Raw genomic sequence first — 24781 nt, 5'->3', positions numbered from 1 at the left:
CTTGTGATAGGGACGCGTTCCTCGGGGGTGGGTGGTGATGACCCGGGAAAGATCGTATAGAGGAGGGGGAGACCCAAGAGTCGTGTTGGTGTGGTCGGGGGAGGGAGGAACTCACCCGGCGGCCCACGGGCAAAGAGGATAAGTGTGGCTGGGAAGGATGAGTGGGTGGCCATGTCAGTGTGGGGCCAGGGAGAGCCGCCACACAGGCACCCATAATTTTCTGCAGCCAGTCGAGGGAAGACGGGAGGGGGAGGGACTGGGAGTCATGAGATCCCATACCCCCCGGTCTCGGTCTGTGCCAAGGTAATTTTAAACGTGAGGGGTACCCCGCCTCCACAAAGGGACAAGGGAACGGTTCGGGGCTGGCGGAGCAGGTTGGTCGGTAAATCCATTCTGCCTGTTTTAAAGTTTAAGATGATCAAAGGGGGGTGGAAGGTACTTTTACTGCCTGAGTGGGAGGAGAAATACCCACTCGAATTTCGTGACCCGTCATCGGCACGTGATCGGGGTCCATTAAAGCATGTTGTTTAATGATTTTTTGTATTTTGTGTTGCAGCCCCAAGTTGAGCAGAGGCGTCGGATCCTCTCCATGCTTGGGACCAGTTTTGTGACAACTCCAAGTTGAGCAGAGGCGGAGGACCCTCTCCGCGCTTGGGATCATTTTGAGTACATTGTGTAACTAAGATTGCAACATTTTGTAATAAGTTATGATGTAAAAAGTGATTGTAAATTTGGTTTACCTTATATAATTTTACAAGCGTGTAGGGTTATGAGACCCCTTATTGAAATCTGAAGTGTCTGTAAGATGCCTACCGTACCATGGTTTTTTTTTCTTGTTGTTTGTGAGGGGTCAGAAATTATTGCTCATTTCTTCAAGAGGATACTACAAGCAAGCTGGAAGTATCCAAGGGCGGACTGTAAGAATTCGCAATAATTTACAGTTCTGAAGATCAATTTTTTTTGATTAAAGAATCCCTGGGCGTTGTGCTTATAAATTTCCATGGATAAAATTGGCGGTCACCACATGGCTGAAGACAAAGGACAATGCTTTGTTTACAAAGCAATTGAATGCTATTAGCATTTGTTTGTATATCGAGTGGATACATCTAAACTGCAAAAGAGACTTTTGTACCTTGATTGGGAAATGTTTAACAATTGAATGGGTTTTAAATCACCCAGCACTGGACAATAGGGCTGTTGCATTCTTTTGTTTCAGCCCAGGGAGCTCCGGAAGAGACATTAACCCAGTCTAACCAGTTTGAGTTAGCCAATCACAGCTTTATCTTGTGTATTGGACCCTTTGGGTGGGGAATTTTGCTCACAGCCCTTGCAAGGCAGAACAGCAGGGGCCTCACCAGGTATAAAGATAGCGGCTGAGAAGCTATCTCTCTCTCTTACTTCGCTGGACCAAAGGTGAGCAGTGTGTTCTGACTCCTCAAGAAGGTAACCTAGCAGGAGTTTGGGGTCGTGATTTGAGGGTAATTGCTAAGCTTGTTTAAATAACATTGTAGTTATTTTGTCCCTTCTTTTCGCCGTCTGCAACCCCCCTGTTATATAGTTTTAATGTAATTACTGTGTTCGTGTGGTATAGTTTATTCTTTGGATTGTAGTTTATTTAGTTAATAAAACTTGATTTTTTCCTCTCATCCAAACGACATTTTAAAATAATTAATTATAAGTTCCTCCACTCAGAACTAAAGGAGGGGTAGTGATTCGGAACCGCTGTTTTAAAATTGGTTTTATTGGAATTGGTCTGGTGCAGGCAAAGGCTGCAAGACCAGGAAAATTACTTTAAACCAGTTTAAAGAAGCCCCCAACACTTAGAGTACAAGCTTGGCATCTGCACACCAACCACGGTTACTGGACCGTTTGCTGCCTGAATCAATGACGGTTGATTTATTGTTCTCGACATGAGATGATAGGCTCAACCTCTCATTCCCAGTTCCAAATAAGCGGGGCAGAAAGATGTGTGTTGTCCAGTGCTTCGTTTGACTGCACAGCAGATTGCTCAACATTTTGTTTGCAAGATGCATTCGGCTGGCATACTTGTTGAAATTGAAAGCAGTGCTTCTTGAAACGTAGGAATTGCACTTCCTATTCTCGAAAAAAGTTAACAATTGCTTATCTTTCGTGCAGCAGTGCCTTGCAAAGATTATACACATTTTACCTGGCAGGACTGCAATACAAGCTGCTATGAGCAGTGTGAAAAAGAAGCAGAGATTTGTGAACCGATAGCCATCAAGGCAGCTGTGTGATTTGCTCAGAAGCGAGGCTTAGCAGAGGGGCAAGTGGGCAAGCTGAAGTTAAGGATGAGACCAGGCCGAGACAAAGTATAATGGTGGAGAAGGTAATGTTGTTGATTTTGAGAAAAGAATTTAAGGATCTCTTTGGCAGCAGTTGCATGGTGTAATGGTGAGCACTCTGGACTTTGAATCCAGCGATTCGAGTTCAAATCTCGATAGAATCTGAATTCTTGTTGTCCCAGCTGCTGGAAATTTGTGACATACAAGCTTGGCATCTGCATACCAACCACAGTTACTGGACAGTTTGCTGCCTAAATCAATGATGGTTGATTTATTGTTCTCGACAGCAAATGATAGGCTCAACCTCTCATTCCCAGTTCCAAATAAGCGGGGCAGAAAGATGTGTGTTTTCCATTGCTTCGTTTGACTGCACAGCAGATTGCTCAACATTTTCTTTGCAAGCTGCATTCGGCTGTCATGCTTGTTGAAATTGAAAGCAGTGCTTCTTGAAACGTAGGCATTGCACTTTGTATTCTCGAAAAAAGTTAATAATTGCTTATCTTTCGTGCAGCAGTGCCTTGCAAAGATTATACACATTTTACCTGGCAGGACTGCAATACAAGCTGCTATGAGCAGTGTGAAAAAGAAGCAGAGATTTGTGAACTGATAGCCATCAAGGCAGCTGTGTGATTTGCTCAGAACCGAGGCTTAGCAGAGGGGCAAGTGGGCAAGCTGAAGTTAAGGATGAGACCAGGCCGAGACAAAGTATAATGGTGGAGACGGTAATATTGTTGATTTTGAGAAAAGAATCTAATGAACTCTTCAGCAACGGTTCGATCACCGTATGGGCCATCAGAATATTTTCATCATTTTACGGTTTTTCATAACATTTGAAATATAAAGTTTATAAGGGAACAAATCCAAACCGTATCTCACGGGGGAATTATTTGGATCAACATCCATTGCACCTTTGACACCAGGGTGGAGAGACACATAGACCATAGAATCATAGATTGATACGGCACAGAAGGAGGCCATTCGGCCCATCAAATCTGCACTGTTACATTGAAAGAGCTCTCCAATTAGTCCCACTCACCTGCTCTTTCCTCACAGCCCTCCAAATTTCTCCTTATCAATATTCCCCTTTTGAAAGTTACTATTGAATCTGCTTCCACCGCCCATTCAGGCAGCGCATTCCCAATCAGAATAACTCACAGCGTAAAAAAATTCTCCTCATCTCCCCTCTGGTTCTTTTGCCGGTTATCCTCAATTGGTGTCCTCTGGTTACCATCCCTCCTGCCACTGGAAACAGTGTCTCCTTTTTTACTCTATCAAAACCCCTTGAAATTTTGAAAACCTCTATTAAACTTCCTCTTAACCATCTGAGGAAAAGAATCCCAGCTTCTCCCGTCTCTCCACATAACTGAAGTCTCTCATCCCTGGGACCACTCTGAGACTTCAAACCGAGGCTCCCGCTCTGTATATCTGTTGCTCTCTCTGTGTCTCTCTCTGTCTCTCCCTCTGTCTATTGCTCTTTCTATGCCCGTCTCTTTCTCACTCTATTCACAGCTGGACTGTTGCTCTGACAGGTTCTGTATATGTTAATATAGTTGTGAGGTATGTCATGCGGGAGACCGATGGTTCAATTCCCCGACAGGGCAGATGATTTTTAACATCCCCAATTATAAACCGTTGGACATCACCTTAAAATGCTCCTTTTTGAACAGAAAAAAATAACTAAATGAATTTTAAAAGATGTACTGGCATATGAAGAAATGTATAACAATTTCCTGCAACATTTCCTCGTGAGCGTAGTTTCCCTCTCCCTTTTGTGTGGGGCACGGAGGAGGGAGAGAGGGACAGAGCAAATGAGATTAACAGGGTTACGCACAAATCGCTGGGGTTTGGGACTAAGCACGACTTCTCTTTCAAAGAGACAGCACAGGCACGACGGGCCGAATGGCCTTCCAATGTCATGCAAGCCTCCGTAAATCAATGAAGCTCAGATGGATATCTGAGACATACACACACAAAGAGACACATGTCTGTGTCTGTGTGTGTTTGAGCATTTGTCACAAACACTGCATAACTACTTCCTCTACCCCGTCCTTGATAGTATAGTGGTGAGTATTCAATTCCCCGACAGCTTCTCTCTGTATGTTTCATAGAAACATAGAAGATAGGAGCACGAGTAGGCCATTCGGCCCCTCGAGCCCGCACTGTCATTTAATGAGATCATGGCTGATCATCCAAATTCAGTACCCTGTCGCTGCTTTCTCCCCATATACCTTGATCCCTTTAGCCTCAAGAAATATATCCAACTCCTTCTTGAATATATTTAATGAATGTGCCTCAACTGCCCCATGTGGCAGAGAATTCCACAGGTTCACCACTCTCTGGGTGAAGAAATTCCTCCTCATCTCAGTCCTAACTGGCTTACCCACTATGCTTAGTCTATGACCACTGGCTCTGGAATCCCCCGCCATCGGGAACATGCTTCCTGCATCTAGTTTGTCTCGTCCTGTTAGAATTTTATAAGTTTCAATGAGACCCCCTCTCATTCTTCTTAACTTGAGCGAATATAAGCCGAATCAACCCAATCTCCCCTCATACGTCTTTCCTGCCATCCCAGGTATCTGTCTAGTGAATCATAGAGTCATAGGCCTAGAAATTGAGTTGCCTTAGCGCCGCTTTTGAGGCTCTAGAGGGACTAGCGCCAGAGTTATGGCCAGTTCAAAAATTCCCTGGGGCCCTAAAGCGGCGTTGCACCGGTAGCGCAGCGCCGGCACCGATGACGTCATCGGTGTGCGCAGCGTCCCGGTTGCCATGCCGACGGGCCCCAGCGCCGAAATACAGTTGCGGCCGCCTCGCCCGTTGCAGCCGCAACTAAGACTCTGGCAACAGAGTCTTACATGACTTTGCGCCGGCGCATTAAAGGCCCCGCGGCGGCCGGCCGCTTTCCCGCCGGCCGCCTGGCCGCAGCTCCCTCCCCGGACTTCCCCCCACCCCCCGGAACAGAAGCAAGCCCGGCACTTGTCCGAGGTGCCGGGCTCATTTTTAAAAAGATTTTCGCGGGCCGCGGCCGGGTGCAGCCAACTCCTCCTTAAGGGAAGGAGGAGGCCTGCACTTCCCGAACCTGCCGCACCGCAGCGGGCGCTGCAGCGCCGGAATAGCGCCGAAATTCAGCGCGTAGCGCCAGTTTTAAGGCGCAAACAGCTCTCAGCAACGCCGGCAGCCGTTTGGGCGCTGAACTATTGAATTTTGGGCCCGACCAGCGCGACTTAGCTCCGGCACTAACTTCCGGCGCTAAAGCCCTGGCTGCGCCAAAACTCAATTTCTAGGCCATAGAGTTTTACAGCACAGAAAGAGGCCCTTCGGCCCATCGTGTCTGCGCCGCCCATCCATCCCTGCCCAGTCTAATCCCATTTTCCAGCATTTGGTCCATAGCCTTGTAAGCAATGGCTTTTCAAGTGCTCATCCAAATGCTTCTTGAATGTTGTGAGGGTTCCTGCCTCTACCACCCTTTCAGGCATTGAGTTCCACATTCCAACCACCCTCTGGGTGAAAAAGTTCCTCCTCAAATCCCCTCTAAATCTCCTGCCCCTTACCCTGAATCTATGCCCCCTTGTTATTGACCCCCCTACTAAGGGGAAAAGTTCCTCTTTATCTACCCTATCTATGCCCCTCATCATTTTGTACACCTCAATCAGGTCCCCCCTCAGCCTTCTTTGCTCCAAGGAAAACAACACCAGCCTGTCCAGCCTCTCTTCATAGCTGAGGCACTCCATCCCAGGTAACATCCTGGTGAATCTTCTCTGCACCCTCTCCAAAGCAATCACATCCTTCCTATAGTGAGGCGACCAGAACTGCACACAGTACTCCAGCTGTGGCCTCACCAGCGTTTTGTACAGCTCCATCATAACCTCCCTGCTCTTATATTCTATGCCTCGGCTAATGAAGGCAAGTATCCCATATGCCTTTTTAACCACCTTATCTACCTGTTCCGCTGCCTTCAGGGATCTATGTACATGTACACCAAGGTCCCTCTGACCCTCTGTACTTCCTAGGGTCCTACCACTCATTGTGTATTCCCTTGCCTTATTTGTCCATCCAAAATGCATCACCTCGCACTTTTCAGGGTTAAATTCCATTTGCCACTTTTCCGCCCATCTGACCAACCCATTTATATCGTCCTGTAGCCTGAGGCTTTCCTCCTCACAATTTACCACCCCACCAATTTTCGTGTCATCTGCGAACTTACTGATCATACCTTTTACATTCTCATCCAAATCATTTATGTAGATCACAAACAACAAGGGACCTAGCACGATCCCTGAGGTACCCCACTGGACACAGGCTTCCAGTCACAAAAGCAACCTTCGACCATCACCCTCTGCCTCCTGCCACTCAGCCTGTTTAGGATCCAACGCGCCAAGGCACCATGGATCCCATGGGCTCTTACCTTCTTGACCAGTCTCCTATGCGGGACTTTGTCAAAAGCTTTACTGAAGTCCATGTAAACCACATCCACAGCATTTCCCTCATCCACACCCCAAGTCACCCCCTCGAAAAATTCAATCAGATTTGTCAGACATGATTTACCCTTGACAAAGCCATGCTGACTATCCCCGATTAATCCTTGCCTCTCCAAGTGGAGACTAATTTTGTCCCTCAGAATTTTTTCCAATAATTTCCCTACCACAGATGTTAGGCCCACTGGCCTGTAATTCCCTGGTTTATCCCTGCTACCCTTCCTGAATAATGGTACTACGTTAGCTGTTCTCCAGTCCTCTGGTACATCCCCTGTGGCCAGAGATGTTCTAAAAATTTGTGTCAGAGCCCCTGCAATCTCCTCCTTTGCCTCCCACAGCAGCCTGGGATACATCTCGTCCGGGCCTGGGGATTTATCCACTTTTTGGCCTGCTAAAACCGCTAGCACCTCCTCCCTCTCGATGCTAATATGTTCAAGTATGTCACAGTCCCCTTGCCCGATTTCTATGTCTGCATCGTCTGTCTCCATAGTGAACACAGATGCAAAAAATTCATTTAAAACCCCGCCTACATCATCTGGCTCTACACACAGATTGCCACTTTGGTCCCTAATGGCCCCTACCCTTTCCCTGGTTATCCTCTTGCCCTTAATATACTTATAAAACATCTTAGGATTTTCCTTTATTTTGCTCGCCAGTGTTATTTCATGGCCCCTCCTCGCCCTCCTAGTTTCTTTTTTAAGTATGCCCCTGCACTTTTTATACTCCTATAGGGCTTCTTCCGCCTTTAGTCTTTTGTAACTGCCAAAAGCCCCCCTTTTATTTCTAATGCATTTTTGTATATCCCTTGTCATCCAAGGTTCCCTTTGCTTGTTGGTCCCACCCTTGACCTTTACAGGAACATGTTGGCTTTGTACTCTCTCTATTTCCCTTCTGAAAGTCTCCCACTGTTTTGATGTGGATTTTCCTATAAGTAGCTGCTCCCAGTCCACTTTGGCCAGATCCTGCCTTATCATATTAAAATCGGCCTTCCCCCAATTTAGAACCCTTATTTCCAGGCCGTCTTTGTCTTTTTCCATGACCACCTTCAATCTCACCGAATTATGGTCACTGTCGCCAAAATGCTCTCCTACTGACGCTTCCACCACTTGCCCGGCTACATTCCCCAGAATTAGGTCCAGTACCGCCCCCTCTCTTGTAGGACTTTCTACATGTTGGCTCAAAAAGCTCTCCTGGATGCACTTTAAGAATTCTGCACCCTCTAAGCCTTTCACACTCTGACTATCCCAATTTATATTGGGGAAGTTGAAATCCCCCACTATTATTACCCTTTTATTTTCGCACTTTTCTGAGATTTGCCTACATATCTGTTCCTCTATCTCCCCCTGACTGTTTGGGGGCCTATAGTACACCCCCAGCAAAGTGCTTGCCCCCTTTTTGTTTTTAAGTTCTACCCATATGGCCTCATTAGAGGAACCCGCTAATATATCATCCCTCCTTACAGCAGTAATTGACTCCTTAATTAATATTGCAACACCCCCTCCCCTTTTACACTCCCCTCTGTCTCTCCTGAAGATTCTATACCCCGGAATATTGAGCTGCCAGTCCTGACCCTCCCTCAACCATGTCTCCGTGATAGCAACAATATCGTACTCCCATGTGTTCAACAACAACTTCAGTTCATCCACCTTATTTGCAAGACTCCTTGCATTAAAATAAATGCCTTCCAGCCCTGCCATATTCTCTTTTGCCTTCACATATTTGCTCTGCCTTCCCAGCTGACTTGTTTTTCCCTCTGCATTTGGCTGTAAATCACCCCCTACTATAGCTCCACTCTGTACCCCATCCCCCTGCCAAGTTAGTTTAAACCCCCCCCAGCAGTGCTAGCAAACCTCCCCGCAAGGATATTGGTTCCCCTCTGGTTCAGCTGTAAACCGTCCGACTTGTACAAGTCCCACCTTTCCCAGAAGCAGACCCAGAATCGTTGCTGCACTCTCCATGGCAAGAACATCCTTTCTCAGATAAGGCGACCAAAATGGCACACAATATTCAAGGTTTTTCTCTCTGTCTCTTAGAAAAGCACAGACGGAAATAGATTTCAAGTGGATGCCTACCCGCAACTGGTGCTGTGGTTTCCTGAACACGTCTTTTGTATTCTCACCTGAAAAATGTCATTTTGTACCAAAAGTTTGCCTGGTGTGGAAGTAATCTTAATTTCACAAAATACACTTCCTTGCCTGCTGCACAATGCCTGCTGTTTCAAAGTCATCAGGAAATGACGAGGCCTTTCTATCAACATTTGGAACAAGACACTTTACATGTTGCCTACATTTAACTGCAGCTCACAGTGTCAGAACAGTCACAGTTATCAATAGTCTTCCATGTATCTTCTTTCCCACTCCATCTTCCTAACAAACTTAGCTGATCAGAGCACGGCTATCAATCAATTTATTGCCAGTGAGAAAAATGCAACATTTGAAACTTATCAACGTGTGCAAGACTGGAATCAGAGAGTGCCTGGGCAGTGATAACTAAACCTGAGCATTAAGATATTCATTAGGCCTGAGCCCTTCCTGTATTGCTCAGTAGCCCACTGAGTGAGGAACTGAGAGACAACAGGCCAGGCATGGTGCCTGGGCATTTTCAGTTCTGTGTGGGGCTCAGCACCATACCTGCTGCTGAAGATTTAACTTGACATCATTTCAGCTTGGCTCAAGATCAGTGAGTCAAAACAGGACAGAAGGAGGCCATTCGGCCCATCGAGTCCGTGACGGCTCTCTATCGAGCAACCCAGTCAGTCCCATTCCCTGCTCTCTCCCCGTAGCCCTGCAAGTTTATTTCCCTCTAGTGCCTATCCAGTCACCCCTTGAAAACATTGAGTGTCTCCGGTTCCACCAGGTTGGGGCGGAAACATTTTGTAAAATATTCCCCATTAAAAATGAATTAACATGAAAAAGTTAATTAGTTTTGTGGTTAAATATGAATAAAATAAAATCTCTTAAAACACGTATATTTGCTCTGTGCAATTCTGGGCCATCAGCAGCAGCATAATTGTATTCAACCACAATCTCGTCGGGCATATCACTCCACCATTACCCTCAAGCCAGGGGACCAAACCTGGCTCAGTGAGATGTGTAGAAGAGCAGGCCAGGAGCGGCACCAGGCGCACCTAAAAATGAGACCATTCCAAACTGGTGAAACTGGATATGGAACCAAGGCGGGCCAATGCAGCTCAGATACAGATTATCCAGGATCTAATTGAGTGAAGGAACAGGGCTGAGGGGCTGAATAGCCTCCTCATGTTCCGATTAGTCTGTCACCATTAAGAAAATGTTACGGAATGGCTTTCTCGGATCCCAGTGGATGATCCCATACTCACCGACATTGTACCCAGTGCTGCAGTTTAACCCACGATCTTGCAGCCAAAATACACATTTTGAAAACCTGGAAAAAGTTAATGCACCGTCCTTGTGTGGGCTCGAACCACCAAACTTTTCGGTTAACAGCCAAACGCACTAACCAATTGCGCCACAGAGACTAGCAGAAAGATTGATTACAACATATACTAAAGCCAGAGATTACCGAGATAAAACCTCAGGTCACAGAGTGCAAGATAGCAACTGTCCAGACTCTGTTTACTTGTGCAAATTAAAAAATGTAACCTTCATTGTCGGAGGGACTGAGGTTGTCATTTCAATGTTTTCAGCTGATTTCACAGGCGATCCCCAGCTCTGAATCCCCCAGCAGAGAATTCAAGGAGAATTTGATATAAATGAGATTCAACATTAGTATCCGAACATTACTCTTGATTCGGGACTCTGATCTCTCTCCAGCATGTCGCTGCTGAAGATTGAATTTGATATAATTTCACCTTGTCTCGTGATCAGAGCGGCTCACTGAGACTTCGGCCGTCTCTCCCTTCACAATCCATCAGTGCGGGGAAAAGAACAAGGAATTTTACACATGTGTTCTGCTCTGTAACTTTATTTGAACATTTCAGTGCATTTCACGCTGTGTACAACACGGTGTGGTCCCCCGTTCTGTGTCAGCTTTGTATCTTTATCAACACTCCAGCTTTACATTAACACAACCTGAGCTCCGAGACCTGGTCGGGTCACATTGCCCGAAGTGAGGAATGAGCGAGAGGGGCAATTCCTCCCGGGGTTAGAAAATCCTCCGAAAGAATGACAGAATATTTAATTTGCTGTGAAGCCGAAATAGCTCAGTTGGGAGAGCGTTTTAAAGGTCCCTGTTTCGATCCCGTGTTTCGGCAGGTTTTAATTATATTCACCTCCTTCACTATAAGAGGAGCGAATCAGGAGAGATTTTCCATTCTTGCACGGGCATCTCCCAAAGGAAATGGGAGTAAAAACCACATTTTACTCGTTAGATCCTGCTCCAACCGCTCGCTGCAGGTTCGAATCTAGTCGGGGTCTCGCTGACTGTTTTTATTCTGGGACTGAGGGAGGGGCTGTTCAGCGGTGGTGCGATAATCATTTTTAGAATGAGCTTTGTTAGATTAAAGAACTCTTTTACAGTTACTTTCGATTTACACACTGCCAAGTTGTATATAGGAACAATGTTTAAGCGATGTGGTGTGTTCAAAGTTTGTGCAGTAAATTGGTCAGCCAGTGTCAGCCTGAAAGACAACCTCGCAGCCTGGGTTTGAGCCTGCCTATGAGTGCATTGTGGCCAGTTAGCTCAGTTGGTGAGAGCGTGGTGCTAATAACGCCAAGGTCGCAGGTCCGATCCCTGTACGGGCCATCGGAATATTTTCATAATTTTACGCTTTTCTCGCACATTTCAAATACAAACTTTATAAGGAAGCCGATGCACACTGAATCTCACGGGGGATTTATTTGGATTAACATCCATTGCACCTTTGCCACCGGGGCTGAGAAACACATCTTTCTATTTATTTGTCATTCTGAGTTTGCTGATGAACGTTGATGGGATGTGGGAGTCGCTGGCTAGGCCTGCATTTAGTGCCCATCCCTAATTGCCCTTGAGAAGATGGTTGTGAGCCGCCTTCTTGAACCGCTGCAGTCCATATGGTGTAGGTACACCCACAATGCTGTTAGGAAGGGAGTTCCAGGATTTTGGCCCAGCGACAGTGAAGGAACGGCGAAACAGGTCCAAGTCAGGATGGTGTGTGGCTTGGAGGGGAACTTGTAGGTGGTGATGTTCCCATGCGTCTGCTGCCCTTGTCCTTCTAAGTGGTAGAGGTCGCGGGTTTGGAAGGTGCTGTTGAAGGAGCTTTGGTGAGTTGCTGCAGTGCATCTTGTAGATGGTACACACTGCAGCCACAGTGTGCTGGTGATGGAGGGAGTGAATGTTGAAGGTAGTGGATGGAGTGCCAATCAAGCGGGCTGCTTTATCCTGAATGGTGTCGAGCTTCTTGAGTGTTGTTGGTGCTGCACTCATCCAGGCAAATGGAGAGTATTCCATCACACTCCTGATTTGTGCCTTGTAGATGGTGGAAAGGCTTTGGGGAGTCAGGAGGTGAGATACTCGCTGCAGAATTCGTAGCCTCTGGCCTGCTCTTGTAGCCACAGTGTTTATATGGCTGGTCCAGTTCAGTTTCTGATCAATGGTAACCCCAGGATGTTGATAGTGGGGGATTCAGCGATGGTAATGCCATTGAATGTCAAGGGGAGATGGTTAGAGGTTCGCTTGTTGGAGATGGTCATTGCCTGGCACTTGTGTGGTGCGAATGTTACTTGCCACTTGTCAGCCCAAGTCTGAATGTTGTCCAGGTCTTGCTGCATATGGACACGGACTGCGTCAGTATCTGACGAGTCTCGAATGGCGCTGAACAGTGTGCAATCATCAGCGAACATCCCCACTTCTGACCTTATGATGGAGGGAAGGTCATTGTTAAAACAGCTGAAATGCGAGGAGCATTTGTAATAAGGTGGACGAATTGGCTGCGCAAATAGAGGTAAACAAATATGATTTGGTTGGGATTAGGAAACGTGGCTCAAGGATGGCCAAGACTGGGAACTCAACATCCAGGGGTATTCGATATTCAGGAAAGATAGGCAAAAAGGAAAGGGAGGTGGGGTAGCATTACTGGTTAAAGAAGGGATTAATACAATTGCAATGAAGGACATTAGCTCTGATGATGTGGAATCTGTATGGGTATAATTGAGAAATACTAAGGGGAAAAAAACATTTGTGGGAGTGGTATATAGACCTCCCAACAGTAAGGCAGAGGTTGGGGATGGCATTAAAAGGGAAATTAAAGAAGCGTGCAATAAGGGCACAGTAGTCATCATGGGTGACTTTAATCTACATATAGATTGGGCCAACCAAATTAGTAACAATACTGTGGAGGAGGAATTCCTGGAGTGTTTACGGGATGGTTTCATGGACCAATATATCGAGGAACCAACCAGAGATCAGGTCATCTTAGACTGGGTATTATGTAACGAGAAAGGATTAATTAGCAATCTTGTTGTACGAGGCCGCTTGGGTCTGAGCGATCATAATATGATCGAATTCTTCATTAAGATGGAGAATGAAGTAATTGACTCAGAGACTAGGGTCCTCAATTTAAATAAAAGAAACTACGATGGTCTGAGGAGCGAGTTGGGTAGGATTAATTGGGGAATGGTACTCAAAGGTTTGACGGTGGATAGGCAATGGCAAACATTCAAAGACTGAATGGATGAGCTACAGAATTTGTTCATCCCAGTTTGGCATGAAAATAAAACAAAAAAGGTGACTCAACCGTGGCTAACAATGAACATTAGCGATAGCATAAGATCCAAGGAGACAACATATAAATTGGCCAGAAAAAGCAACAATCTTGAGGTTTGGGAGAAGTTTAGGATTCAACAAAGGAGGACAAAGGGATTAATTAAGAAAGGGGAAATAGAATAAGCTATCAGGGAACATAAAAACTGACTGTAAAAGCTTTTATAGATATGTGAAGAGAAAAAGATTGGTGAAGTCAAGCGTAGGTCCCTTACAGTCAGAATCAGGGGAATTTATAATGGGAAACAAAGAAATGGCGGACCAACTAAATTCATACTTTGGTTCTGTCTTCACAAAGGAGGACACAAATAACCTCCCTGAGATGCCGGGGATCATAGGGCCTGATGAAAGGGTTGAACTGAAAGAAATCAGTATTTGTAGGGAAATGGTGTTAGGAAAATTGATGGGACTGAAGGCCGATAAATCCCCAGGGCCTGATAATCTACATCCCAGGGTACTTAAGGAAGTGGCCCTAGAAATTATAGATGCATTGCTGATCATCTTCCAGAAATCGATAGACTCTGGAACAGTACCCATGGATTGGAGGGTAGCTAATTTTACCCAGCTATTCAAAAAAGGTGGTAGAGAAAATGCGGGGAATTATAGACCGGTAAGCCTGACATCGGTAGTGGGGAAAATGCTAGAATCTATTATAAAAGATGTAATAGCAGAGCACTTGGTAAGCAGTGACAGGATCAGACAAAGTCAACATGGATTTACAAAAGGTAAATCATGCTTGACTAATCTACTGGAACTTTTTGAGGATGTAACTGTTAAAATAGATAAGGGAAAACCAGTGGATGTGGTGTATTTTGACTTTCAGAAGACTTTCGATAAGGTCCCACATAAGAGATTAGCGTACAAAATTAAGGCACATGGGATTGGGGTCAAGGTATTGACTTGGATAGAGAATTGGTTGACGGACAGAAAGCAAAGACTTGGAATAAATGGGTTGTTTTCCGAGTGGCAGGCAGTGACTAGTGGGGTACCGCAAGGATCGGTCCGAGGAAACCAGCTGTTCACAATATATATTAATGATCTGGACGAGGGAATTGGATGTAGTATCTCCAAATTTGCAGATGACACAAAGCTGGGTGGGAGGGTAAGCTGTGAGGAGGATGTCGTGAAACTCCAGTACGATTTGGACAGATTGGGTGATTGGGCAGGAACATGGCAAATGCACTATAATGTGGATAAATGTGAGTTTATCCACTTTGGAGGCAAAAACAGGAAGGCAGATTATTATTTGAATGGCAATAGATTGGGAGAAGGGGAAGTGCAAAGAAACCTGGGTGTTCTTGTGCACCAGTCGCTGAAGGTAAGCATGCAGGTGCATCAGGCAGTTAAGAAGGCAAATGGTATGTTGGCCTTTGTAGCAAGAGGGTTCGAGTACAGGAACAAGGATGTCTTGCTACAGTTGTACAGGGCCTTGGTGAGACCACACCTTGAGTATTGTGTGCAGTTTTGGTCGCCTTACCTGAGGAAGGACGTTCTTGCCATGGAAGGAGCGCAGCGAAGATTCACCAGGCAGATACCTGGGATGGCAGGAATGACGTATGAGGAGAGATTGTGTCGATTGGGATTATACTCACTGGAGTTTAGAAGATTGAGAGGGGATCTCATCGAAACCTATAAAATTCTGTCAGGCCTGGACAGACTAGATGCAGGAAGGATGTTTATGATGGCCGGGGAGTCCAGAACAAGGGGTCATAGTCTAAGGATAAAGGGTAAGCCATTTAGGACTGAAATTAGGAGGAATTTCTTCACCCAGAGAGTGGTGAACCTATGGAATTCTCTGCCACAGAGGGCGGTGGAGGCCAGTTCATTAAATATATTCAAAAAAGGGTTGGATATATTTCTTAAGGCTAAAGGGATCAAGGGATATGGGGAGAAGGCAGGGACAGGGTACTGAATTTGGATGATCAGCCATGATCTCATTGAATGGCGGAGCAGGCTCGAAGGGCCGAATGGCCCACTCCTGCTCCTATCTTATATGTTTCTATGTTTCTATGGATGGGCCTAGGACACTGCCCTGAGGAACTCCTGCAGTGATGTCACAGATTCATGTCATGTGATTGAGATGAATGAGCTCCAACAACCACGGCCAACTTCCTTTGTGCTAGGTATGATTCCAACCAATGGAGAGTTTTCCCCTTGATTCCCATTAACTTCAGTTTTGCTAGGGCTCCTTGATGCCACACTCGATCAAATGCTGCCTTGATGTCAAGGGCATTCACTCTCACCTCACCACTTGAGTTCAGCTCTTTTGTCCATGTTTGGACCAAGGCTGTAATGAGGTCAGGAGCTGAGTGAACCTGGCGGAACCCAAACTGGGCGTCAGTTAGTAGGTTATTGCTGAGTAAGTGCTGCTTGATAGCACTCTCGACGACACCTTCCATCACTTTGCTGACGATTGAGAGTAGACTGATGGGACGGTAATTGGCCGGGTCGGATTTGTCCTGCTTTAGTAGACAGGACATGCTTGGGCAATTTTCCACACAGGGAAAGAAACTCGCCCCTGGGGGTTCACCTGGAGCAAGATCCAATATCATTCATTCCGTCCTGGAGCGGAACGGGGGGCATTTCGGGTGTAAGGCGAGCGTGATAATTGCTACAGTCCCAAAACCTCTGCTCAGTTTGTCAGCCGCGAGTCAGAAGGATGTGTTAAGGGAGAAGATGACCCACTGACTCACCTCTCTGCACTGATTGAGATTGTGTCGCTTCTCCGTCAAACAACATCACTTCTGTCCCACACTAAAAGCTCTCAATCCTTCTCCTCCACTCGCTTTCTATTCAAGTAATTGGACAATGAATCAATATTAAGTTTCCCTCGGGCTTTTGCTGGTGAATTTACTGATAAAACCGGGTAATTGATAGGAAACTTGAGCACAGGCAGGGTCCTTGCGACAGACCAGTCAGGCTAGCCCAGTCGGTGCAGTTTAGGATACTTCATCCCCACGGTGGGGAGTTTGCGTTTTAAATTTTTGGGCTGATTTTAAAGGCGATTCCCAGCTCGGTCAATGAGTGTTTCATATAAATGCGATGCAACAAAATAAGAAAATCTCTCCTTGATTCCGGAATCTTGCCTCTCTCCAGCCGCCCGCTGCTAAAGATTGAACTGACTTTAATTTCACCTTGGCTCGGGGTCAGTGCGGCTCAGTGGGACTTCGGCCCGTCTCTCCCTTCACAACCCATCAGGGCCGAGAAAACAACGGGGGATTATACACACGTGTTGTGTTCTGTAACTTTTTATAAACACTTCAGTGTATTTCGCTCTGTGTCCAAGACTGTGAGGTCTTCCCTGGTGTGTCAGCTTCCGGTGTTTATAAACACTTCAGATTTCCTGATAATGTTGTTGAATCACATTTTTTGAAAGCGTCATTGACCGAGAGGTGCCGGGGGATTTAGAGCTGGGGATCGCCTGTGAAACCAGCCCAATAATTTGAAACACAAACCGCCCCTGAGATTAAGAGTCTCAGGCTCTACCGACAGAGCTAGCCGGGCCGGTCTGACCCCGCGCACTGCTTGTGTTACAAACCATGAACCAGTTTCCCCTCAATTCCCAGGTTTACCAGTAAATCGGCCAACAAAAGCCCGAGAGAACCTTATTACTGATACTTTATCCAATCACTTTAATATGTGTTTTCTGGTTAGCAACAGTTCTGCCGCTGGAAAATGTTCTCCTTGTTTACTTTATTAAAACGCTTCATGATATTGAACATGTCGACAAAATCTCTCCTTATCTTCTCTGCTCTGAGGAGAACAGCCTCTTCTTCTCCACTACTCCACGGAACTGAATCTCGCATCCGTCCTAAAGCGCAGTGCCCGAATTACACACAATACTCCAAAGGTTTGGTATAACTTCCTTCCTTTTGCCCTCTATGCCTCTGTCTGTAAAGACCAGGATCCCGTTTGTTTTTCTAACACAAGACAAAATGCTGCGGATGCTGGAAGTTTGAAATAAAAACAGAATTCTCTGGAAATACTCAGCAGCTGTGAATGGCAGGTGAGTTTGAAAAATAGCGAATTTGGTCCGAAACAGTCTATAAGGGTTCCATGGTGTAATGGTGAGCACTTTAGGCTTTGAATCCAGCGATCCGAATTCAAATCTCGGTGGAATCTGGTTCCCTCTTGTCCCAACTGTTGTAAAAGTAATTTTGATCGCAACTGTGTGATTGGCTGCTCAGCGGCGGGAATGTGTAGAAGCTGAAGGTTTGGATGAGAAAAGGCCGGGCCAAAATGGAATGGTGGAGTTAAAATTGTCCAGTTCTTCCAATATTGCTGCTGGACGGGGTTTGCAAGTAGCCTTGAGAGGGCAGTGATGTATCGCCATTGCAGTGCTGGTCCTCGACACAAACTCCGTTCCCGAGTCACCGATTTCATCCCAATCCCTGGTCACTGAGACTGAACCAGACAGCTTGCAACCTTGGTATTTGACCCCGAGATGCGCTTCTGCCCAAGACGGTCGACTTCCACCTCCGTAACATCGCCCGACTCCGCCTCTGCCTCAGCTGATCTGCTGCTGAAACCCTCATCCTTGCCTTTGTCACCTCCAGACTTGACGATTCTAATGTACTCCTGGAAGGCCTCCCATCATCCTCCCTCCATAAACTTCAGCTCATCCAATCCTCTGCTGCCCGTATCCTAACTCGCACCATGTCCCGTTCACCCATCACCCCGGGTCTCACTCACCTACATTGGCTCCCAACCAGGCGACAGTTCAGTTTTCAAATTCTCGTCCTTGTTTTCAACTCCCTCCATGGACTCGCCTCCCCCTATCTCTGTAACATTCTCCAGCCCTACACCCTCTGAGATCTCTGCACTCCTCCAATTCTGGGCTCTTACACATCCCCGATTTTAATCCTTCCACCATCTGCCGTGGTGGGATTGTGAGCTCAGGTCTCCAGATCATCATGAAGTCTGCGGCTGAGGAACAGTTTGTGGCGGGACCAGCACTGCAATGGCGATTCATCGCTGCCCCCTCAAGGCAAACCTCTCCAGCAGCAAGCACTGGACAATTTTCTCCCCACCATTCCACCTTTCCTCTGGATTACTGGTCGAGTAACATAATCACTGTGCCGCCAAACCCCATAATTAATTGATTGAAGAATCGTTGATGAGCAGCGCAGAATCCGAACCAGGAAGACTCAGTTAGAACAGGGAATTCAATGTCCAATCAGGCACAGAAAGAGAAATAAGGAGAGGAAAATAAATGTTGGATTAAGAGAGAGAAAAGAAAGAGACAAAAGTAAAAACATTTTTATAATATAAAAAATCTTCAACAACAATTTATATCTGAAGGAATGAGATTCCACACTTATAAAAGTTAATTTTCAGTGCTAGGGGGGTTACTTGGTGGAAATTAAGACGACTTTGACTGAAATGGACGGGGTTGTTGCGGTGTGTGAAATATGGTGACGATCTATGGTTATTATCCGAGGCGACGCTGCAGGATCGTTTAAAGATCTCCCGCGGATCCACTGAAACCAGTCAATTGTGCAGCTTTGAGAGGGGCTTTCTGCACCATCAGGGCAGGAAACGGGAGTGAGGGAGGGACACTGTCGGTATCTGTGCTGAGGTTGAGTCTGTGAAGAATGGTCCGGGATCAGATAATGTACAGCCTCAATGAAATATTTTACTTTATTCATATTTAATTACAATATGTTTTCTTCCATTGTTCATAATTATTAAATTGCAATAGGAAAAGTTTATTTTCAGTTTGAGCCGGGCACCATTTCTAGAACATAATGTTACCGCCCAGGATCGAGCCGGAGACTTTTCGCCTGTGCGGTGAACATGATAAACCGCTACACTACGGAAACCTCTGCTTAGCTAAACATCCAGAAAGAACTGTTCAGCGAGAAGGTGAAATGCTGAGTTCCAGATTCTGGATTTATTTCCTTTCACTAACATTTCTCTGACCGAAACTGCACAAGTCAAAAATGTTCCATTCAAAGTCATTAAACTCTCGAATTTCCACGTCGCCCCCGAATCTTCTGAACCAGATGCCTCCAGTTTTGCCACTCAATCAATGTCCCTTTGCAATTTTCTGCTCCTATCCTCACTAATTACTGTGCCCCTGTCAGACTTGGTTTACGGTTATCGATCGTAGGATCTGGAATGCACTGCCGGAAAGGCTGCTGGAGACAGATTCAATCGTGGTTTTCAAAAGGGAGTTGCATAAGTAGCTGTATGATTGTCTGATTCACTGAGATCACCTCTCGTTCTTCTAAACTCCCGAGAGTATAGGCCCAATCTACTCAATCGCTCCTCATAGGACAGCCCTCTCATTGTAGGGATCAGTCTAGTGAACCTTCTCACACCCCATCTAAGGCAAGTATATCCTTCAACAGGTAAGCTGACCAAAACTAAAATACGGTTTTGATCTGCTGGTAGTAAACGAGCAAGGATCTGCGAGATATTGCAGTTTGTACAAGTGTTCCCTGGTGGTCTAGTGGTTAGGATTCGGCGCTCTCATCGCCGCGACCCATTGGTTCTTACAAAACTGTTTAATAAAATAATTCAAGTCTGTTAGACACTTAATAATTCTCTTAATCGACCCACTGCTTTTTGTTGCACACTGAAGGGAATGCTAACATGTTTTCCAGGTGAGAGTCAAACTTTAGTAACATTTTTGTAGAATCAGACAGCACAGAAGTAGCCCATTAAGCCCCATCGTGCCTGTGCCGGCTCTTTGAAAGAACTATTCAATGAGTCCCACTGCCCTGCTCTTTCCCCATAGCCCTGCAAGTGTTTCTGTTTCAACTACATTTCCCTTTTGAATCTATGATTCTTTGACTCTGTTTTTATTTTTACACGGCCTGGTTCACAGTTCTGAATATTGTCCATACGCCGCAAGTTTAATTGTTGTTCAGAAGCTGCTCGGCCAGTTGTGCATTTTGAGCAGTTTCCCAGTTTATTTCCCTGTGATGTGATGATTGTGGGGGCTCGGTGTGTGTAACTGGATTTGCTGCAGTCAGCCGGCAGCAGGTGGTGAAAGCGGGCCAGAGACAGTGACTGACAGGTGAGCTAGATTTCCTTACACATCTTGGAATTCAGGAGAACCTGGTTCATGGTTTGCAGAGCAAACTGCTAAAATAAAGTGTGTAAAATGAGAAGGGAAAAATTCATGACATGCAAAGCATGGAAATTACTGTGTGAAATGGGCCTCGGATAATATTAATGTCAATATTTTTCTGCCTGACATGGTCGTGGAAGCAGATTCAATATTAACTTTCAAAGGGGAAGGATATTGAAAAAGAAACACTTGCAGGGCTTTGGGAACAGAGCAGGGCAGTGGGAATAATTGGATTGCTCTTTCAAAGAGGCACAGGCATTATGGGCCGAATGGCCTCCTTCTGTGCTGTCTGATTCTATGATTCTATAATAAGTTATCGCAGTTTGTCTGTCACCCAGTAAACTTGTTATTAATTCCTGCAGTGAGCAACACAATGTTGTGGGTTGATTAATGATGATGGAAACATTTTTAAAGGGTCTCACTGACTTGAATTATCCCTAAATAACTTTGGTTAACAAAAATCTCTCAATCGCAGATTAAAATGAACAATTGATGTTGTACCTTTGAAAGAGCTATCCAAATAGTCCCACTACGCTGCTCTTCCCCCATAGCCCTGCTGACACTCCTGCCAGTGGAAACTGTTTCCCCCATAATTCTGAACAACTCTCTTAAATCTCCCCTGAAATGTGATTAATGGAGGTCAATGTGGGCAAATGTCAAGTCATCCACTAAGAAAGATCGGTCAGTCTATGATCTGAAAACATTGGCAGAGAATATTTTTTTTCTGTGAAATAGCCGGTCCTGTTTAATTTAACATAAGTTGCCCCAGATCCCTGCTCTCACAAGCAATGAACATTTGAAAGCATTCTCCTAAAATAAGATGTGTAAAATGAGATATGGGTTAAAAGTTCAGCACATGCAAGAGCAAAATAATTCACTGTATTTCGACTGTCCCTCAGTAACCATATTTTAATGTATTTCATTCTGCAAAAGAAAGTTATTGGTTCAATAATGGTTATTAAATCAATTCTTATTTTATCACATTAGATGCATGTTATTAATTTAATAAAATTTCTTTGCATTAATTAATTAAAAACGGTGATATCAAAATTGATTCCCTAACCGGGAATCGAACCCGTGTCGCAGTGTTGAAAGGAATCGGTTATGAATCGTTTAAACTTGTCCTAGAAAAATTTCACACTGCTAAATTAAAATCACGGTTACAATGCGTTTCGATGTAACAGGGGATTTAAACTGACAATACAAACGCTAGGCAGCGCCCACGGTAAGACCAAGGATGAGCTCACAGATATCAGGGCCCGTGAAGTCTGGTCAACGACAAGCCCCTCCTTTCTTATTCAGAGACGTGAAAGGGAGTCAGACGCCACAAACTTTAATTAAAAGCACAAATACGAGTAACACTTACTTCCAAATCTTTTCACTGTAAAATTATTTCACTTTATTTCAAAGCTGATCGCGTTGAATCTGAAATTCAGCACAATGGGATTTTATGTTCACTACTGATTCTATTTTCCGTGCACGGTAGAAATAACCGGTCCTATTAAATTTGGCCAAAGTTCCCCAGATTCCTGGTGTCATCAGCAATGACCATTTTTAAACCAGACTCCTAAAGTACAGTGTGTATAATGATATATGGGCAACAGTACAAATTATTGAACTATCGACTCTACCTCAGTTAGCATTTCTTTCATTGTGCAAAAGATGTTTATTGGTTAATTAATGATGCTTTCCCGTGAAAGCAACATAAAAGATTAACAAAATGCTTTCGCCCAACGTGGGGCTCGAACTAACCAACACTGAAATTAAGAGTCGCAAACTCTGCCGACTGAGCGCGTCAAGTCTGATAAATTTGAACGTCTTTGGCGCCGGTTGCAGCCAGGCGCCTGGTGGCTCCGCTCCAGGGGTTTAACTTCTTCTGGAAACCATGAACCAGGTTCTCCAGAATTCCAAGGTGTGTAAGAAAATCAAGCATCAAAAGCCCTTTCATTAACCACAGGGCGTCAGGCAATGTTGTGATCGCAAAGCGCTTTTAGACACAAAACTGCGGCATCTTTCCAGCAATCTGGGAAGCAGAGTTCTCATCTTCAGTTTCTTCAGGTAATCCACTCCCCGAGTCATCACCTTCTTTATTCGGGGCTATGGGTAGAAGCAAGTGCCGAGAGAGGACAGGTGGGCTGGGAATAGCAGCAATCTTTATAAACCCAGTATATCCAGCTCTGTGTTGATAGTTTTCGGGACAGGCTCCAGTTCTTCATCAATAATGACAGGTTCTGGTCTCGGAAACATCTGCTTGTCAATATCTCTTGCCTATTTCCCGGTGTTTCCCGATTCTGTCTGTCTCTCTGGCTCTGTTTATTTTATGTGTGGCCACCTGCAGGTTGACTTTGAACGAATAACTGTATTTGTGAATAATAAAATTAAATACTTGAGGACATCAGGCGCTTCTCTCCCTGACACTGGGGAAACAGTGAGACAGACTTTAGAGCAAGGATCTGGTTATTGTGAAACCGCAAAGAAAATATTAATTCCGGGATTATCCAAAAAAACGATGACCTCGACGTGATTTGAACACGCAGCCTTCTGATCTGGAGTCAGACGCGCTACCGTTGCGCCACGAGGCCCGCAGTGTGTAAAGTGATGTTTGTATATATAAACGTTCATCAAGCACTTTCATTTTTTCTGACTCGGAGTAATTAAAGGGCTTTAAAATCCCCGCCCACTCGAGTCCCCCGGCATCAGAAGCAGCGCTCACCTGTCACTCACCGTCTCACGCCCGCTTTCACCACCTGCTGCCGGCGGACTGCAGCAAATCCAGTTACACACACCGAGCCCCCACAATCATCACATCACAGGGAAATAAACTGGGAAACTGCTCCAAATACACAACTGGTCGAGCAGCTTCTGAAAAACAATTAAACTTGCTGCGGGAAACAATATTCGGAACAGCAAACAAGGCTGTGTAAAAATATAAACTGTGTGTGTGAGCCGAGGCCCTAAGCTCTGGAATTCCCTCCCTAAACATCTCCGCCTCTCTTTCCTCCTTTAAGACGCTCCTGAAAATCTACCACTTTGACCAAGTTTTCGGTCACCTGTCCTAATATCTCCTTATGTGGCTTGGTGTCAAATTCTGTCTGATAATCGCTCCTGTGAAGCGCCTTGGGACATTTTACTACTTTAAAGGTGCTACATAAATGCAAGTTGTTGTTGTTATGTATATGTGTGTGGTGTTTATATATAAAATGGGTGTTTATAGAATGAGTGCGGTGCTGTGCACGTGTGTCAGTTGTAAATAGTGGTGAACGGTTATTTTTCAGACTGGAGGGAAGTATACAGTGCTGTTCCCCAGGGATCGGTATTAGGACCAATGCTCTTTCTCATATACATTAATTACCTGGACTTGGGTATACTGGGCATAATATCAAAGTCTGCTGATGACAGGAAACTCAGAACTATAGTAAATAATGAGACGGAAAGCAACAGACCTCATGAGGACATCTACAGAGTTGTGAAATGGGCAGAGGCATAGCAGTTGTAATTTAACACAGAGAAGTGTGAAGTGATCCATTTGGTGGAATGATTGAACTGAGGCAATATAAACTAAATGATACAATTTTAAATCGGGTGCAGGAACAGAGAGACCTGGGGGTATAATTATCTGTCTCTGAAGGTGGCGGGACAAGTTAAGAAGTCTGTTAAAAAGCACACGGGATCCTTGGCTTTTTTAATAGAGCCATAGAGTACAAAAGCAAGGAAGTAATACTGAGCCTTTATACATCATTGGTTAGGCCTCAGCTGGAGTAATCTGGGCAAAATATTTCAGGAAGGATGTGAATGCAGAAAAAATTTACAAGCTTGTTTCGGGGGATGAGGGACTTCAGTTAGGTGTATAGATTGAGACGTTTTCGTTGTTCTCCTCAGAGTAGAGAAGATGGCAATGAGATTTGATCGAGGTGTTCAAAATCAGGAGGGGTCTAGCATGGGCAAGGAGTCCTCCTGCTGATTACCACCTACCGCCCTCCCTCAGCTGATGAATCAGTACTCCTCCATGTTGAACATAGATACATAGACGATAGGAGCAGGAGTAGGCCATTCAGCCCCTCGAGCCCGCTCCGCCATTTAATGAGATCATGGCTGATCATCCAAATTCAGTAACCTGTCCCTGCTTTATCCCCATATCACTTGATCCCTTTAGCCTCAAGAAATAGATACAACTCCTTCTTGAATATATTTAATGAATTGGCCTCAACTTC

The 24781-nt window shown here is 45.3% G+C and overlaps 1 non-coding gene across 1 annotated transcript; it reads right to left on the bottom strand.

Moving 5' to 3' along the window:
* Positions 1-23080: 23080 nt before the first annotated feature.
* Positions 23081-23152, bottom strand: trnaw-cca (transfer RNA tryptophan (anticodon CCA)). Its single transcript has one exon. It is a non-coding gene; the product is annotated as a tRNA-Trp (tRNA).
* Positions 23153-24781: the final 1629 nt, after the last annotated feature.

Source organism: Somniosus microcephalus, unplaced genomic scaffold, assembly GCF_052327205.1.
Source record: "Somniosus microcephalus isolate GS21.2 unplaced genomic scaffold, FLI_Smic_1.0 unresolved_chr4, whole genome shotgun sequence".
NCBI classification, from domain to species: Eukaryota; Metazoa; Chordata; class Chondrichthyes; order Squaliformes; family Somniosidae; genus Somniosus; species Somniosus microcephalus.
This window is presented reverse-complemented; position numbering and strand designations above follow the sequence as displayed.